Genomic DNA, 5,942 nt, shown 5'->3' on the forward strand with positions numbered 1-5,942 from the left:
TGTCTGATGTGTCAAAAGGAAGAAACATTACTAGTACAGGTGCAGACGACAAAAAAAATTGTTAGAGGACCTGGGGTTCCTAATAAATTGGGAAAAATCCAAAATAGTACCGGAACAGTCATTACAATTTCTGGGATTCATAGTGGACTCAGTTCAGAGATCTCTCAGCCTACCTGTTCCCAAGGTGAACGATATCAAAAAGCAGTTAAAACACACTCTAGCGAAGAGAGAACTGTCACTGAAGGACATTGCAAGGTTAGTGGGCTGCCTAGCGTCATCAATCCAAGCGCTATTTCCAGGACCACTACATTACAGGGCACTCCAGAGGTTAAAGATCAGACACCTCAGGAGGGGTACTTCTTACGAAACAAATGTTGCCATCTCCCAAGAAGTGAGGGAAGAGTTGGAATGGTGGCTACACCACACAGATGCATGGAACGGGAGGGCTATATTTGGCTCTTCCCCAGACCTGATCATCGAATCCCATGCCAGCAGATAGGTCCCTGCACCGGGCTCCCCAGCCCTAACGACAGGGCAGGTGGTCGGATCAGGAGACGACTCTCCATATCAACTGCCTGGAGTTACTAGCAGGGTCCTTCGCAGTGAAATGCTGGACTCAGAGAGGGCACAATGTTGTGTCCTGCTAAAGATGGACAATTTCTCGGCAGTCAGGTACATAAACAGACTGGGCGGGACAAGATCCAGACTACTGACAGCACTGGTAAAAGATTTCTGGGAACTCTGTCTTCAGAGGGAAGTGTAAGTGACGGCGGAGTACCTGCCGGGCCATCAGAAAGAGGTGGCCTATTGGAACTCCAGATACCTCAGAGATGCCAGCGATTGGAAGCTGGACGAGGAAGTGTTCCAAAATCTAATGATGCGATGGGGGGCATGTCAAGTTGACATATTTGCATCGAGACTAAACAAACAGTTACCCTGGTTCTCCAGCTGGAGACCAGACCCAGAAGCAATAGCGACAGATGCCTTCCTACAGCCATGAGGTCACCAAACAAACTATGCGTTCCCTCCTTTCTCTATGATAGCGAGGATGCTAGCCCAGGTGAGGTGCCAGAAAGCATCCCTAGTACTAGTTACGCCGGACTGGAAGGAGCAAGTGTGGTTCCCCAGTTTACTGGAGTTCTCACCACAACCCAGTGGCGCTACCCAACGACAAATTCATTGCGCGAGACCCCAGGGGTCTCATCCATCCACTAGTGAGGTCAAGCAGATTCAAACTAATTGCATGGGCGATTTCAGGAGGTTTTGGGTTAGGCCAGGACTATCGAATGAGGCTGAAAACATTAACAATTCCTGGGCCGCAGGAACACACAGAGCTTATAAATCTGCATGGGCTAGATGGAGTAGCTGGTGTTTGGAGAGGAATATTCATCCCAATGGAACGGATGTAGTACACGTAGCCAATTTCTTAGCGCAGTTAGCAGCCCAGGGGAAGGCATACAGAACTATTAACACAGCCAGGTCCGCGATATCGATAGGACACCCTAGGATAGAAGGCATAGCAATGGGTGATCATCCCTTGATCTGTAGATTAGTAAAGGGAGTAAAAATGACTAGACCTCCTAGTGAAAAATACACTCAATGGTGGGATGTAGACAAAGTTTTGAGATTATTTCTATCATTGACAGATAATCAGGATCTATCCAGGAAGGCTATTTCAGGGAAACTAGCCATGCTACTATGTCTTTTAGCTTGTAAGGTATCATCAGACGTTAGAGCACTAGAAATCAACAGGAAGAGTGTTTCACCTAACGGAGTGGCCTTTCTCATAACGAGAAGGACCAAGCCAGGTTTGAGACCCATATGTTACAAATCTTTTCCAGGACAACCAAAATTATGCTCGGTCAGATGCTTAACAGCATATGAGGACATGACAAGGGAAGTAAGACCCCAAGGAGTATCACAATTACTGATAGCAATTTATAAACCCTTCAAGGCCATAACTCTGGCTACCATAGCCAGATGGGTAATATAACAGGCAGGCATTGATGTAGTAAAATATGGCACTCACTCAGCTAGAGGCACAATGGCTACCAAGGCTTTCAACATAGGTGACATATCTCTGGCTACCATAGCCAGATGGGTAATGGAACAGGCAGGCATTGATGTAGTAAAATATGGCGCTCACTCAGCTAGAGGAGCGATGGCTACCAAGGCTTTCAACAAAGGTGCCAGAGTAGAGGACATTATGAGGTTGGCAGATTGGTCGAATTAATCCACTTTTAAAACTTTCTATTTTAAACAAACGGAAGGTGTGGTGAGCTTTGAACAATCATAATCCGAGCCTTCGGTCTTAACATAGAATTCAGATTTTCAACACATTAATAACACACAGAGGCAAAGGAATACCCCACATGATCAATCGTAATAATGTAATGCACTGTAATGTTTTAAATGTTTTCTATAACTAGTGAAATGGTGCATGATGAATACAATAAGATGGTACAGTTTTGCGAAATGCACAAAAGGATATTATTGATAAATTGTGGTTGGATTTACAATTGTCCCACCGTCTTTCGGTTTATAGTCACCATTTTACTTTATGTTTCTATAGGTACAGTGGCAGACAAACAATCTGGAAATTGAACTCTTATCGGCATGGAACGGACAGAATTACAAAAGTTCACTGGACACACCCTCGGCTGGACAAAGAAAGAGGGGGAATAGTAGAAGGACAGAGCGATTTATGGACAAGGAACATTATAATTGGTTAAAAGTATCACATGGTCAGTTTGAGGACCAATAAGAACAGAACTACAAAGTCTTTAAAACCATGGTTATTGTAATAGTTTATTGAGTTTGTGTTTCATGTTTTATTGGTTATACTTTGCTGTTGAACAGTAAATATGTTGAACAATAAATATAGAAGAGAAGCATAATCCTTTGCCTCTGTGTCTTTAATAGAATTATGACTTTCTGGAACGAATGTGTTGAAAATCTGAATTCACATCTCAGCCTTCCACCAAAAAATTACTTACTCCAACCACTGTCTTTCCCCCATATCCGCAATTGCAATAAAACCCCCTCCAGTTCTACACAACAACCTTAACCCCCACCTCCCAGTTGTTTTCCACTTGTGCCACTAAACTAGAATGTACCACCGTGCAGCCAGCAGAATGGCTCAGGACAAGGATTGCGCTGCCTCTAGGCAATTTCACAGAACTACATAAATTGTACCCATGTAAATAGTGGCCATACCCACAAACATTTGTTTTGCTCTCTTCCGTTTATATTACCCTCTCACACATACAAGCAAAGAAACTTGAGGCCACCCCGCCCCCCAAGCTAGTAAATTGGCAGTTTTTTTCCATAAACACTTCGAAAACACCACCTGAGACGAAAGGAAAGTGTGATGAGACACATATATACACGTGAACGGCCATGATGCCCACACTCTACTTACAGTCGGGATCATTACTCCAAAATAAATCACACCCAAGCATGACCATAATGTACTCCAAGGTGTTGACAATGTATAATTACATTTTTAAAAATGCATCCCGCACGAAGAGTTTGTATGCTAAACGCCACTGCAGCCATCTCTAGCTATGTGCCTTAGCCATCATTGGTACCGCAACGTGGTAGGAAATGTGGTTGGTCATTTTAATGTATTTAATTGTTCATTTATAATACGCTTAGTGCGGGATCGGATTCGAAGCGGTGTTACACTGCGTTGTCTCGCACTGCCCCCAAGCTATCCTTCATCCCCTAGTGTTCTCTCAGGGGACCCGTTAGCCACGCACCTCAGCCAACTTTTAGGCTTTCATGGAAATCGAACAAACAAAATACGCTGGAACCCATTGCATTAACTTATCTAGAAGGGGGATCATTTCCTATCCTAAATCCAGCCATAGAAAATCAAGAGTTCAGGTTAAAAACCACGTTCTTAGAGTTAAGACCCATCGCAATTTGAATACTTACACATATAACTAGCAGACCACACGACATGAGAACGCAGAAAGAAAGCAGCTACTAAATAGAGCGTAGGGGATAAACGGTTTCAGAACAGCACATTGCCAGCACGCTGCACCCGATCCAAGCACTAGTACGACCTCCGTTCATCGGTGGAACGAGGGATGTTCAAAACCAGCAATGAAAGCAACCTCTAAAGGACATGGGACGTGCACAGCGAAATTACAAATATAACGTTTAGTGCCTCAATAAATGAGGTTGTGCCTAATTCGGTTCTAGTCCATAATTAACTAATCCAAGTTGTAGCGCTTGGTTGATTAGGGGGCGTGCAGCCGGGAGGCTCTGTTATATTTCGATACCGGTCGCCATCTTGCCTTACGTCTATAATACTAATGACTCATTGGTAATGAGGTCTGCGTGATGACGTGCGGCTAAATTTCAGGTGTGTTTCCTTAATCATCCGTTTGGTCAGAACTGCCTGTAATAACATGCAAGTGTCTAGTTCCCATCCGAGAAACGGACCATAGTAACAGCCCGCCTACTCTTCTTCACGTGACTTCCTACGTCTTATTGTGATTTTTTTTTTCTAGAGCAATGAGGCGGTTCTGGAGCAATTTCACGATTCGGGACAGTGTTTTCAGGTGCGCTTATATAAAGCGACTTTGGGCTTCTTTTTGCCCAAGGCGCTTATAAATGGAGGCCACTCGTCGCGGGTTTTGTCCACTTGTTTGAGCAGATGCACGTGTAATTGGGCTTGTTTGCATTGCAGCCAAACCCATTACACGTCGCAGCTCCACATAGCGTCTGCACTGGGCTACTGGCCCAGCAATCTATTGTATGTTTGCAATCAATGCTTCTCTAATTCATCTTTGGTAGGTTGCGATTTGCATAGCTTTAGCCACAGTGACTTGCATGATATTCATCAGGAAGTGTGCAGAGGGGTCGGCTTGCTTACAGTCACGTTCGGGCTACTTGCAACACACACCTGTTTCCAGGCACAAAGATTCAAGGAACGAAAAACACACTGTATGCTGCAGAACGCTCCTGCTCTGACCCATGGGTCATGTATCATTCTAGAAACAGGAGCACTAGGAAACAGTAGGGGTAGGAGCCGAATATGGCATGTGTCATGCCAGTGACACGTGCCACTGCATGTCACCACTACAAGTGACACGTGCCACTGTCAGGTGTCACATGCCATGCCCCAAAAAAAGTTTCACATGCCACTGTAAAACAAATATCAGATGTGCCGTCTTTCTCTTAGTTTTTCAAATTATAATCCTCCTGTTTAAAAATAAAAATGGGAAGTGCCAATTATAATCCTTTTTTTTGTAAAAATAAAATTGAGAGGCTCCACGAGGATTCGAACTCAAGATATCGGGTTTAGCTCCTTAATCACTACACCACTAGTCTCAAGATATAAACCCTTCAAATTCTAACTCTAATGTGAACTGTCACATGGTTCAATGATGGTCACTTTTTTATTTTAAGTTACATCTTAAAACAAACTGCATGTGCGATTCTGAAAGTTTGCAGGATAGAAACAATTTACTTTAAGTATTTGTATCTTGTGCTTTTCTTGCATAATACTAAATTTAAAAAACAGTTAAATCCAAAATCTGTTACTGTGTAAGGCTTTAAATGTCAAACATGTATTGTGTACCTGTTTTCCAAAACCGTATGGTCGCAATATTAAAGTGTGTGTGTTTGTACATTAATTCATGCGTTTCACACTTGACTGTACAACTGTGAAAAATACAGTACAACCATATCCTACTGATAATATTTATAACTTATATAGCAGGGTATATGCACGATCATGAAAACATCATTTACAAATGTTGCTAAATCTTCAGATTTAGGGCCCAATTCATAGAATCCAGTGCAGAAGCAGTACAAGGCCGTGCGCCGAATAGCGTGCGCCACGCGTGCACCAGCTGTGGCGCAAACCAGCAATTGCGCAGCACACATATTCATGGATTTTCTGAGGCATCAGTAGCTGTGGCGCAATG

Source organism: Ambystoma mexicanum, chromosome 1p, assembly GCF_040938575.1.
Source record: "Ambystoma mexicanum isolate Mex_15411 chromosome 1p, UKY_AmexF1_1, whole genome shotgun sequence".
In the NCBI taxonomy this organism is placed as follows: domain Eukaryota; kingdom Metazoa; phylum Chordata; class Amphibia; order Caudata; family Ambystomatidae; genus Ambystoma; species Ambystoma mexicanum.